The sequence below is a fragment of the Natator depressus genome, chromosome 28 (assembly GCF_965152275.1).
Source record: "Natator depressus isolate rNatDep1 chromosome 28, rNatDep2.hap1, whole genome shotgun sequence".
In the NCBI taxonomy this organism is placed as follows: Eukaryota; Metazoa; Chordata; order Testudines; family Cheloniidae; genus Natator; species Natator depressus.
The window spans coordinates 12,930,948-12,944,930 of NC_134261.1; the positions used below are offsets into that span (position 1 = coordinate 12,930,948).

Consider the following 13,983-nt stretch of genomic DNA (forward strand, 5'->3'; position numbering starts at 1 on the left):
CCCGGAGTGGGGGTGAAAGGGCTTGAGGGTACCTCACGGGAAAAAATTCCCAAGTGCGCCTTCCTGAGTTCTCAAAGCGGTTTTTGCATTTGGGTGGTGGTGGCAGCATCTACCCACCCAAGGTCAGAGAAAACCTGTAACCTTGGGAGTTAAATACAAGCCTGGAGTGGCCAGTATTAAGGTTTAGAATCCTTCCAGGCCCCCAACTTCTGCACTCAAAGTATAGGAGTGAGGAATCAGCCTTGAAACCCCCCCATGTGTCCCTGAACCTCCCTTCGCCCTGTCACCATGTGGCCCTGCAGCCCCCCTCCCATTCAAGCCCTGGCTCAGTGCTGTCACCCCACTATCTCCTGAGCCAATGCCCCAGTCTGTCCCCCTCACTAGCCATTCTGGACCCCAGTCTGTGACGCCCCCCGCCATCCCGTGTGCCCCACTCTGTCTGTCCTAACCTGGCTCGGCAGGCAGAGTGCTCTGATGAACCCAGCTGGCTGGTCTGGTGCCACAGGGGCCTCTGGTGGGTGAAAGGTGGAAATGCAGCACTTCTCGGGCAGAATGTATTTTCTGCAGGGAAAAAAAGGAAATTCTGTGCTGGACGTGAATTCTGCATGTGAGGAGTAACTCACACCCTGCACAAACATCACCTGCTCACTCCCATCTCCTCTCCCTATGTCTCCGAGTCCCAGAGCTGCTGCTGTCACTGACATACAGAGGCTTTAGTGTCCCATTGGTGTTGGAAGGACCCAGTCATTACAGGAGTGAACCCTAATTTCCCCATCATATGGCACAGTCTCAGCTGAGCGGGAAGTAAGAAGGGGAGGAGGTACAAAGGGAAAAAGAGAGAGACTGAACGGGTTCTTGTAGCCATGTTTGTCCCAGGATATTAAAGAGAAGTATTTTTTTTAATTGGTCCTAAAAGAAATTCCCTCACCCACCTTGTCTCTCCAAGAGATCTGAAAGTGGCAGAAGGCGACAAACAGGAAGACAGAGCTCAGGACTCTAAACCAAACATTTTCAATCCCTGGAAGAAACTACATTTCCCATCTGCCCATGGGTGGGTGTGTGTTTTATATGAGGGACCACCCCATTCCCCTCACAGCAGCAAGGAGAGACTGCAGCCAGCCCCAGAGGGTCCTTCCCCACCCTGGGATATGTGTGGCGAGAAAGTTTGTGTGTGGTGGGTGCATGGGCTGGGTCCCCAGACAGCTAGACACATCTGCAGACTGGAAAGCCAGGGGAACTCCAGCACAGCATGGGGGCTGGGGTAGCAGTTCTGGAGCTGGGCCTCTGCCCCCTCTGGGTCCCACGGCAGATGGCTCTGGCAGCACCAAGTGGGTCCATCACCTCAGGGGCAGGTTTCGGTAGTGTCTGAGATCAGGGTGAGGATTGTGGGGGGTGTGCATGCACAGAAATGGGGGATGGAATTCACCTCCCCACCCCTCTGCAGAGCCCAGCAATTAGGGATTTACCCAGTGAAGTGAATTTCACTCTGGGTGACTCTGACCCAGCCACTGAAAGATCCTTGTGCCTTAGGTTCCACACTGACCACAGGATTTTATTAATACTCCCTCCCTGGACGGCCAGAGTTTATTAGTGTGTTAGGGGAATCATAAGATGACAATTCATTAAGAATGATGACATTTGTGTGTTTATTATTAAATTCCCGGAGACCCACCCCCGCCAATCCCTGTCCTTCTTCCAATGAGCTATAAATATCTAAGGGACTCAGCTACTGATCCTGCCCCTCCCCACATTCTACAGCAGTACTTTTAAAAACAGGCCAGGGAAACATGTAAATACTTTGAACCAAATTCCTGAAGCTGCTGAGTATGTACAAGTTAAAATGAAACCAAGGCCCCGTCTCTCCCAGCACGTGGCCCTTCTTGCAAATTAATAGACACTCCCCAAAAATCTGAAATGGCCACTTCATAACTGATAGAATCTTATTTATCTATTGACTTCTGGGAATTACCAATAAAAGAAAGAACCCAGTGAAGGTCTGAGGGAAAGATCTCATGTATCTTTACAAATCGGTATAATCTAATCTGGGACTTTATACACTAAATTGACTTATTCATAGCCCTATGGTGATTGCCTGGTGTCACTTCAGGGCAGAATTAAGGTTGGATGCCTTAGCTGTGAATTTCCAACCCCTAGCATATTGCGATTGCTGTTAAGTGGGTTTGGCAAAATTAATTTTGTCTATTTCTTTTTTTAATTTCAATAGATGATATCGATAGTTATTTTAAAGCCCTTTTTTCAATGTTTACAATTTCAATGTTCAGATCTGTGGGAAGTTATGGGGGTGGTCAGACAACAATTATTTAATTACAGTAAATGTTGAGATTTGAAAAGCCAAATCTTTGTAACTGTTCGAACACAAATTGTCAATGTCACATGCAAAATATACAGTGTAAATATCCATAAATCAAACTCAACTTTCTCCAGAAGCATTTCTATATATTACCTGTACAGTGAAATCAACATTTACTGCAATTTATTAATAAAAATCCAATCCTTTCAAGTGTACTTTTAAGTAATGAAGTACTTTACAGTCTAGGAAGTGAAAGAATGAATGCTTGCTTTGAGGATAATTACACCCTCCCTGTGATGTATTTTACTCTCAGTAGCGTAACCCCATCGTGATGTAGCTCCTGTCTGGGAGCTCTGCTGAGGCCAGTGGCATTATGATCAGAAGGGGACACTCTGACACATGAGGAGAGACACATGGGGGAGGGTGGAAGATGAGGTAACATGGAGACTACCAGGGTTGAACATGGCCCAGCAGAGTGTGGGGAGCAAACTCCCTCTCAGTCTCTCCTCTCTCCCACCTCCCAGAGTCAGTAACTCTGATAAATCGTTCCCTGAAATCTAAATAGCCCCAGTATGTGAGAGAGTGATTAACGCAGGTGCCTTAGGGGCTGCAGCGCCAACCCCCTGCCTGGACGAGGGGGATGAAGAACTACAGTAGAAACGGGTTAGGCTAGGAGAGGGCACAGCTGATGTGGGACTGGGAGCTGAGTTGACCAATAGGCCAGAACTCATGGGGGGTTGGGACAAGAAGTCAACAGGACTGGGTAGAGGCACTTCTGTGTATTTTCCCCGTTTACCATCCTGACATGTATTTAATTTAGAAACTTTTCATTCAGATTTAAACACATTGGAGCGAAGCTCTGTTGAGGCATTTCCACTTACAGTGGTACAGTTTTAATTAGGTGCTTAATCAGATGCGAATGCAACACAAAGCAGTCAATAATTGGTGTGCTTTCCTTCATTAACTTGACTGTGTGCGGTGCATAGCTTTTAAAAAGAAAAGATGGTGTGAGTGAGTGGCAAAATTTCAGGCATTAAGACATGGAAATTAGGTGTCAGTTCAGTTCTCATGCATTTATCTCATAATTTTAATTTAATAGTTTTAAGGGAATCAGTGTTAATACCATGTTGTTTTAATAACATTAGGGTCTATTTGTAGAACTGTTTGCAAGATTTCATTGGATACTGTGAACCAGCCGTCTTAACCTTTTATTTCAGGATTACTAAATACAATCCAGCGCTCCACTCCTGAAAGTCTGCATGCCCTGGCCAGTGGCATGCTCCCTAGAGAGCAAACACCTGAGGAGCCCTTTAGCACTAAAGATCACTTTTGGCTCTTTGACATTGCTTTATCCACCCCACCAGAAAATGCTACAGGTAACCAGGTAATTACAGCGTACCCTCACGAGGTGTACTTCTACCAGGTATGTGCCACAATTCAAATGGTTCTGTTTGGTTTATCTTTCATTCAGCTTTGCAATTCTTCAATCCCATTTAAAAACTGGAACTGAAATAACCAAAGCAAGTTAAGAAGAGAGCGGCCTCGGGCACAGGCGGGGGTAAAACAATAAAGAGAAAGAACTGACTATGCAAAATGGAACATCCCAAACTATCAGAGCCCCAGACTCCCGTCCAACTGAATCCACCCCAGCCAGGCATATCAAGCTGGGCCCCTGAAAAATCGCCCATCCCGTCTGGCAGTGAATGCCGCGTGTTCCAGATGGAGCTATGGTGTGTGCGTCTGCTCTGCTGACATGCTGCTTTGGTACGGAAGGCACCACGGCCACAGGGAGCAGAGACATGGACTCCTACAAAACAAAATCCAACACCGCATCCCCTCCCACCTCCGCACTGTCTGCCATCCCTTCCCCCACCTCCACATGGCCACTCTCAGCCTATTGCTAACAGTTCCTTCCAGCCTTCAGCTCTATAAATAAATAAAACACGGTGTTACAAAAGGGAGAAGGTAACTAATGTCTTGGACAAAGGAAATGCAGTAGCTCTCATCTATCTGGATGTCATTAAGGCATTTGATACAGTTCCACATGGGACACTTAATTAAACTGGAGAAGATGGGGATTCATATGAGAACTGAAAGGTGGATAAGGAACTGGTTAAAGAGGAGACTACAAGGGATCATGCTGAACTGCCAGGCTGTAGGGAGGTCACTAGTGGAGTTTCTCAGGGATTGGTCTTGGGAACAATCGTATTTAACATTTTTATTAGTGACCTTGGCACAGAAAGTGGGAGTGTGACACAAAGCTGGGAGGGATTGCCAACATGGAGGAGGACCAGATTATCATATAAGAAGATCTGGATGTCCTTGTAAACTGGAGTAATAGAAATGGGATGATATTTAATAGTGCAAAGTGCAAGGTTGTGCATTTGAGGACAAACAAGTATTTTTGCTGTAAACTGGGGACTTATCAGTTGGAAGTGACAGAGGAGGAGAAAGACCTAGTATTGGCTGATCACAGGACGACTACAAGCTGCCACCGAGATGCAGCCATGGAAAAGGTTAATGCAGTCCTAGGGTGCATCAGGCAATGGAATTCCAGTAGAAACAGGGAAGTGTTAGTGCCATTCTATAAGACACTGGTGAGACCTCATCTGGAATAGAGTGTGCAGTTTTGGTCTCCCGTGTTTAAGAAGGATGAATTCAAAGTGGAACAGGTGCAGAGAAGGGCTACTAGGATGATCCGAGGAATGGAAAACCTGCCTTATGAGAAGAGACTCAAAGAGCTTGGCTTGTTTAGCCGAACCAAAAGAAGGCTGAGGGGGGGAGACAGGATCACTCTCTATAAATACCTCAGAGGGATAAGTACCAGGGACGGAGAGGAGTTATTGAAGTTAAGCTCCAACGTGGGCCCCAGATACAGAACAAATTAATATAAACTGGCCGTCAACAAGTTTAGGCTTGAAATTAGGGGAAGGTTTCTAATCATCAGAGGAGTGTGGTTCTGGAACAGCCTCCCAAGGGGAGCAGTGGGGGCAAAAGACCTAACTGGTGATGTAGGTCAGGGTCTGTGCAGTGCGTGGCACAACAGAGCCACTGATCTCCACTGGGGCTCAACTGGGGGCTCTGCAACTCCCGGCATTACAGGAGCTCTGATTTTGTTTGGGGTCCCTGCAGCATCTGGCCAAATGTGAGGGGGAGGATCTCTGTCGGGGTCTGTGCAGAGCCCAGTACAGTGGTGGGGCGTGATGTTGGCTGAGGTCAGTGCAGGGCCAGGCCCAGCAGGGACACAGATCTCAGTCGAGGTCTCTAAAGTGCCCAGGACCCCGGAGGCTGCAGTCTGGGCCACAGTCCTGCGCTGCCTGGCACGAGGGGGGCCGTGATCTCGGTCCAGGTCTCAGTTTTCCTGGCACAATGGGGGGCCTGATATCAGCTGGGGTCTCTGCAGTGCCCAGCACAATAGGGGCGCAGATCTCCGTTGGGGTCTCCACAGCACCTGTCACAACAGTGGGGTCTGACCCGTGCTGGGGTCTCTGCAGGGCCTGGCAGAACAGGGGCCCGGAGCTCAGCCAGGGTCCCTGTAGCCCCCGGCCCGACAAGGTCCCCGCTCTCTCGGGGTGTGGGCAGTCCCTGGTGCAACGAGGGCCCCAAACTCGGTCAGGGTCTGTGCAGTGCCCGGCACGCGGGAGCCCCTGATCTCAGGCAAGGCCCCAGCCACCGTCAGCACCATAAGAGCCCTGATCTCAGTCCGACACCTGGAGAGAAAAGCGGGAAGATTTTCAAGGAATTGATATCAGTATTTCAGAACTGAGGAGAAAACGGGGCACACACTAAATATTTGCCAATATAAGAGAAAAGAACCAACATCTGGGGAGATTTTATGTCACCATTCAACCGTTCAAGAGAAAAGAGGGGAAATTTGAGGAGATTATACAGCGATATTCAATGAACAACAGAATGGGATGGATTCTTCTTGTCTCCCCTTCACATGGCCAGCGGGGAGCTCTGGGTGATGTGGCTTTCCCACGGGAAAGGAGCAGGGCTGGAGTCAGAAGGTCACTGGTTGTGGGTCTGGGAATTTGACTAGCAGGCGGTGTGGGGGGGCAGAGGCTGCTGGGTTGGGCGGGGAGGGGAAAGTAGCTGGGACTGGGAAACCTGGGGCCGTCTCCATGGGGGGCGCTTGCTACTCCCTCCCCTTTCTGGGCCTTTCCAGGCCCTGTGGCCAGCAGAGAGCGGCCCCCCCAGCCCAGCCCAGAGGTGTCCCTGTCTCAGGGCTCTCCCAACCTCTGCCCATTAACCCTCTTCCCATTTCAGAAATCATTCAGGGAAATGATTTCCCACTTAAACAAGGACAAGTCGCTGCAGGTAAAATCGTGGGGAGGGAAACACCCCAAACCTGAGATTTGAACTGGACATTGGAGAAGTGGAGAGAAAACGGGGTACAATCGGTGGAGGAGAACAGAGAACGTCTCAGGAATTTGAGAGAAAACGGGGCGGGGGATCACCATAGATTTTGATCTTTGCTATCTAGAGAGAAAAGGGGGAAGGACTGGAGAGAACGTAACACCCTGTCTTGGGCAGCATTGGACCGGGGACCTCTGGAGCTTAGTGCATGGGGTGGGCAAACTATGGCCCGGGGGCCGGATCCGGCCCCTCAGGGCTTTGGGTCCGGCCCATGGGATTGCCAGCCCCCTGGCACCGCGGGCCCGCGCCATTCCCTGAAGTGGCTGGCACCACGTCCCTGCGGCCCCTGGGTGGGGGGGGATCTCCCCTGGCAGCTCCCATTGGCAGGGAATGGGGAACTGCAGCCAATGGGAGCTTTAGGGGAGGTACCCCCAGGCGAGGGAAGCTCATGGAGCCCTCTGCGCCCCCCCACAGGGACATGGTGCTAGCCACTTCTGGGAGTGGTGCGGGGATAGGGACAGGGCAGGCAGGGAGCCTGTCCTGGCCCCGGTGCACACTGCTGCCACCTTGGAGCAACTCCAGGTAAGCAGCGCTGGGCCGGAGCCCAAACCCCTCCTGTACCCCAACTCCCTGCCACACCCCGCACACCTCCTCCACCCCAACCCCTGCCCTGAGCCCCCTCATACATCCCACACCCCTCCTCTGCCCCAACCCCTTGCCCTGAGCCCCTTCCTGCACACCGCACCCCCTCCCACACCCCGACCCCCTGCCCCGGCCCTGCATGCAATTTCCCCACCCAGATGTGGTCCTCAGGCCAAAAAAGTGGCCAAGAGTCCTGTGGCACCTTATAGACTAACAGACATATTGGAGCATGAGCTTTCGTGGGCGAATACCCACTTCGTTGGATGCATGGAGTGGAAATTTCCAGAGGCAGGTACAAATATGCAAGCAAGAATCAGGCTAATCAACTACGATACCCACAAGAGGAAATAAGGAAACAGATCAAGAGAGCCAGACGTGTACCCAGAAGCCTCCTGCTGCAAGACAAGCCCAAGAAAGAAACCAACAGCACTCCACTGGCCATCACATACAGTCCGCAGCTAAAACCTCTCCAGCGCATCATCAGTGATCTACAACCCATCCTGGACAACGATCCCTCACTTTCACAGGCCTTGGGAGGCAGGCCGGTCCTCGCCCACAGACAACCCGCCAACCTGAAGCATATTCTCACCAGCAACGACACACCGCACCGTAGTAACTCTAACTCAGGAACCAATCCACGCAACAAACCTCGATGCCAACTCTGCCCACACATCTACACCAGCGACACCATCACAGGACCTAACCAGATCAGCCACACCATCACCGGTTCATTCACCTGCACCTCCACCAATGTAACATACGCCATCATCATGTGCCAGCAATGCCCCTCTGCTGTGTACATCGGCCAAACGGGACAGTCCCTACGTAAAAGGATAAATGGACACAAATCAGATATTAGGAATGGCAATATACAAAAACCTGTAGGAGAACACTTCAGTCTCCCTGGACACACACTAACAGATTTAAAGGCAGCCATTCTGCAGCAAAAAACTTCAGGACCAGACTTCAGTGGGAAACTGCTGAACTTCAGTTCATTTGCAAATTTGACCCCATCAGCTCAGGATTAAACAAAGACTGTGACTGGCTCGCCAACGACAAAAGCCGTTTCTCCTCCCTTGGGGTTCACACCTCAACTGCTAGAAGAGGGCCTCATCCTCCCTGATTGAACTAACCTCCTTATCCCTAGCCTGATTCTTACTAGCATATTTATACCTGCCTCCGGAAATTTCCACTCCAGGCATCCGACGAAGTGGGTATTCACCCACGAAAACTTATGTTAGTCTGGATCTGTAAAAGCTGCAAAGAGTCCTGTCGCAGAGTAGCAGCCGTGTTCGTCTGTATTCGCAAAAAGAACAGGAGGACTTGTGGCACCTTAGAGACTAACCAATTTATTTGAGCATAAGCTTTCGCGGGCTACAGCTCACTTCATCGGATGCATGCAGTGGAAAATACAGGGGAGAGATTTCATGTTCTCTGTCTATATAAAATCTCTCCCCTGTATTTTCCACTGCATGCACTGGATGAAGTGAGCTGTAGCTCACGAAAGCTCATGCTCAAATAAATTGGTTAGTCTCTAAGGTGCCACAAGTCCTCCTGTTCTTTTTGCGAATACAGACGAACACGGCTGCTCCTCTGCGACAGGACTCTTTGCAGCTTTTACAGACCCAGACTAACACGGCTACCCCCGGTACTTGACCTCAGGCCAAAAAGTTTGCCCACCCCTGCTGTACAGCATGAGCAGAAAGCCACCGGGATGTCGGCGAAGGCTGCAGAGGAGAGTCATTCACTGCTCTCCAAGCGGTCTGGGTGCCACTGGACGGGACAGGACATCACCCCCAGGGGGTGTGCAGGGGTCCATTATCCCCACGGGAGGGGGCAGCGGTAAATCCGAGGGGATCTCAGCCCCCCCCCCTTTCTCTCCCCGCGGGTCCCCTGCTCTTCTCCTCTCCCTGCCATATCCTGGCTGCACAGATATTTTTCCCATCTGCCCCCCTCCCCCCTTTTCCTGCCCCCTCTCCGATCACGTCTCCCCCCGCCCAGCCCCCCACGGGGGGCAGATCCCGGCGCTGCGAGAGGCCGGGTCCCCCCCGGACACGGGGGGCAGAGTCACCGCCCGCCCCCGGGGCTCGCTCCGGTACCTGGAGGCTGCAGCGCCGCGGCGGGGCGGGCGGAGTCCGGGGCGGCCCCAGGGCGGCTCCAGCGGGAGCGGGGCCCGGCCCCGGGCGGGGCGGGGGGGTTAAGGAAGGTCCCCCCCCGGCACAGACCCTTCTGCTCACAGCCGCCGGCTGCAGCGGGGCATTTCCAGGGGCAGGAGCTGATCGCACGCACGGTCCTTCCTCCTTTGTTCTCCCGGCCCCCCCGGCTCTCGGCCCCTCCCAGCCGGGCTGAGCCTGCAACCTGCGGGGGGGGGAGCGCCCTGGAAAGCCCCAGGTGTGGTGGGAAATGTAGTTTCTCTGGGCTCCGCCTCTGCGCATGTAGGATTGTCCCCCCCCTTCCCCCCCAGCTCCCCACACTGCGAGCTGCGCATGCCAAGAGAGATTGGGGCGGGGGGGGGGGGGGCAGGTCACATCTCTTATTGAACCAGCCTCTGTTGGCCAGAGACCAGCTTCCCAGCCCCACACAACTCTGCTCCGGCTCTGGGGGCTGCTCCAGCTGCACCCCACCAGCCAGGCAGCGCCCCAGAGTTAGCAGCCCCGCTCTTCATCCCTGCCACGCAGGCCTGAGTGTCAAGCCCCCCTGTCTGGCGCCCGCCCTTAATCACCGTACCGGAAAAGAATAAATCCGGAGAGGGGAATGCAGCCAGAAAAAATATGGAGACCATTTTCGGTACCCCAAGAGAACCAGCTTAGATTACTCAGCCGGGCCCACGAGGTACAGGTCGTAAGGCTCAAGGAAAACAGCACATCAGACAGTGCTGACTCGAGAACTTCGGCTAGGCGGAGGCTTCTGAGATAGTACCAAAATATAGTAAATCCTGTGAGCCATGACCAAGCGTGGGGAAGGACCCAGCTGAGGGCCAGGCTGCCCTGATTCCGCTTCCCATCGTAGGCGACCATTTTCAGCGGGTCACTTTGGTCATTGTAGGGCCCCTGAGCAAAGTTACCTGGATGGGGGAAAATATATTCTGGTGGTAGTGGATTCTCTCTCCTTTAGAGGCAAACATGATGACGAATGCCTCACTAGCAATTCTCAGCTCAGTGGGGTTTGACTCGGGGCAAATTTTATCTCTGTGCTACATAAGAAAGGCCCTACGGGGTCAGGCCAAAGGTCCATCTAGCCCAGTGTCCTGTCTTCCAACAGTGGCCAGTGCCAGGTGCCTTAGAGGGAATGAACAGAGCAGGTAATCATCAAGTGATCCATCCCCTGTTGCCCATTCCCAGCTTCTGGCAAACAGAGGCTAGAGACACCATCCCTCCCCATCCTAGCTAATAGCCATTGATAGACCTAAACTCCATGAACTTATCTAGTTCTTTTGTGAACGTTTTTATGGTCTTGGCCTTCACAACATCCTCTGGCAAGGAGTTCCACAGGTTCACTGTGTGTTGTGTGAAGAAATACTTCCTTTTGTTTGTTTTAAACCTGCTGCCTATTAATTTCATTTGGTGAGCCCTAGTTCTTGTGTTATGAGAAGGAGTAAACAACACTTCCTTATCTACATCAGTCATGATTTTATAGACCTCTATCATATCTCCCATTAGCCATCTCTTTTCCAAGCTGAAAAGTCCCAGTCTTATTAATCTCTCCTCATACAGAAGCCGTTCCAGACCCCTCATCATTTGTTGCCCTTTTCTCAACCTTTTCCAATATATCTGTTTTGAGATGGGGCAACCACATCTGCCCACAGTGTTCAAGATGTGGGCATACCATGGATTTCTATAGAGGCAATATGATATTTTCTGTCCTGTTATCTATCCCTTTCTTAATGATTCCCAGCATTCTGTTTGCTTTTTTGATGGCCGCTGCCCGTTGAGTGGATGTTTGCAGAGAACTATCCACAGTGACTCCAAGATCTCTCCCTAAATTAGCTAATTTAGACCCCATCATTTTATATGTATAGTTGGGATTATGACAGCTTTCAGAGTAGCAGCCGTGTTAGCCTGTATTCGCAAAAAAGAAAAGGAGGACTTGTGGCACCTTAGAGACTAAAATTTATTTGAGCACAAGCTTTCGTGCTCAAATAAATTTGTTAGTCTCTAAGGTGCCACAAGTCCTCCTTTTCTAGTTGGGATTATGTTTTGCGTGACTATGAGAGAAATAGGATGTTCCACACTTCTGGTTACCTCCCTCCCACCCTTGAGCAACTGTCTGGGTGAAAGATTTAAAATGATGTTGAAAACTTTTGTGGACCCACAGCTCAAATTACCTGCTATTTCCCTATGAGGGGGTTCCCCTGGGAACGCACAAGATTCTCCGCTTTTCAACTGCTCTACGGGAGAAGGATACTGGGCCCCTGGACCTAATGAGCATGGAATGGGAAGGCCTGGCCTCTCCTGAAGGGGAGTCTATGGTGGAGGAAAAAACTCCCAGAACTCCTAGGTTTTGCCCAGGAGCCTCTAGTTACAGCACAGTGGTAACAGAAAGTCTGGTGTGACCGTACCATGTGGAGTTGGGCATAGGGTATGGTGGACCAAGTTATGATGCTCATCCCTGTGCAAAGAAATAAACTCCAGTTCTCTTCATGTGCCAGTATATTTATGCCTGCATCTGTAATTTTCACTCCATGCATCTGAAGAAGTGGGTTTTCTAACCAGGAAAGCTTTACCCAGCAGCCCCCCCCCCCCCTTCCCCAAATAAATTGGTTAGTCTTTAAGGTGCCACCGGACTCCTCTGTGTTTTTAAAGTTCACTAAATATTTCAGGGGAAAGGGTCAGTGTGGCCCCCAGCAAGAGTCGGTGGCTGCATGCTGAGGCCACCAGAAATTTGTTGTGTGAACTCCTGGTACAGGGAGGGAATGGTGGTGCCTGGAAAAACCCAGGCAGGAGGAAGAAAGACTTAGCCATCAGCTGTCTTGGGTAGATGCCTACGGAGCCTGGAACCTGGCATGTGTGCCCTCGTCTGTGTGTGTGGGGGGGCATACAGATGTAATTGTAGTTAATGGTGACACCTGGCTTTTGTCTGCAGGCTGCTTACAACCGACTGCTAGAAGGGACATTTGCTCCTGACGGCTGCGTTGATGAAGTGGGCTCTAGCTCATGAAAGCTTACACTCAAATAAACTGGTTAGTCTCTAAGGTGCCACAAGTCCTCCTGTTCTTTTTGCGGATACAAACTAACACGGCTGCTCCTCTGACACCTGTATTTGTGAGGTATCCTCCAGCTCAGGGATGGCCAACCGAAGGCTGAGAATGAGCCAGAATTTACCAGTGTACATTGCCAAAGAACCACAGTAATACGTCAGCAGCCCCTTTCCCTGTCCTCCACCCCCTGCTCCCAGTGCCTCCCACCCACTGGCAGCCCCACCAATCAGTGCCTCCCCCTTCCTCCCCACCCCTCTGCTGTTTTGTGGCATGCAGGAGGCTCAGGGTGGGGCACAGGAAGGGGTGGAGTGGGGGCATGGACTGTGGCAGAGCCAGGGGTTGAGCAGGCCTGGCACACTGGAAAGTCGGTGCCTAGACAAGGAGCTGCATATTAAACTTCTGAAGAGCTGTACGTGGCTCCAGCTGCACCATGTGCCTGGACAAGAAGCCATGGGTTTAAATTGCAGCAGGGGCGGTTTAGGTTGGACATGAGGAAAAACTTCCTAACTATCCGGGTGGTTAAGCACGGGGATAAATTGCCTAGGGAGTCAATAGGATGAAATTCAGTAAGGACAAATGCAAAGAAGCAATCAATTGCACACTCACAAAACGGGCAATGATTGCCTAGGAAGGAGTATTGCGGGAAGGGATCTGGGCGTCAGAGTGGATCACAAGCTAAATGAGACAAGAGTGTAACACTGCTGCAAAAAAAAAAAAAAAACGCAAACATCCTTCTGGGACGTATTAGCAGGAGTGTTGAAAGCAAGACACGAGAATTACCATAATTCTTCCGCTCTACTCCGCGCGGATTAGGCCTCAACTGGAGGATTGTGTCCAGTTCTGGGCTCCACATTTCAGGAAGGATGTGGACAAATTGGAGGAAGTCCAGAGAAGAGCAACAAAAAATGATGAAAGGTCTAGAAAACATGACCCATCAGGGAAGATTGGAAAAAAAATACCGGATTTGTTTAGTCGAGAGAAGAGAAGGCCGAGAGGGGACATGATCACAGTTTTCAAGGACATAAAAGGTGGTTACAAGGAGGAGGGAGAAGAATTATTCTTCTGAACCTCTGAGGACAAGACAAGAAGCAATGGGCTTAAATTGCAGCAGGGGTGGTTTAGGTTGGACATTGGGAAAAACTTCCTCACTGTCAGAGTGGATAAGCCCTGGAATGAATTGCCCAGGGAAGCTGTGGAAGTTGCATCATAGGCAATTTTTCAGAGCAGGTTGGACAAAACACTTGTCAGGGATGGTCTAGATAATACTTAGTCCTGCCACGAGTGCAGGGGATGGGAACAGATGACCTCTCCGGGTCCCTTCCAGTCCTACCATTCTAGGGAATTACATGCACCCCTATTGGTCGGCCTCTTGCCCAGAACTCCCTTGGGGGCTGCATCCCCGCTCCCCGCTTTTAATTCTTTTGGGTACGGTGGCTCAGGGTGGGCAGCAGAGCGGGAGGCTTAACACCCCTCG

At 51.1% G+C, this 13,983-nt stretch overlaps 1 protein-coding gene across 2 annotated transcripts in view; it reads right to left on the reverse strand.

Annotated features, from left to right (window-relative positions):
- The window catches only part of LOC141978920 (uncharacterized), a 32,133-nt gene extending 22,702 nt beyond the window's left edge, over positions 1-9,431 (reverse strand). Inside the window, exon 1 of one of the 2 annotated variants that reach the window (XM_074941305.1) lies at positions 9,412-9,431. The gene's annotated coding sequence lies outside the window, so the exon portion shown is untranslated. Of the gene's footprint in view, positions 1-449; positions 499-9,411 lie in introns of those variants that run through there. The other variant, XM_074941303.1, reaches the window with a different exon arrangement.
- Positions 9,432-13,983: the final 4,552 nt, after the last annotated feature.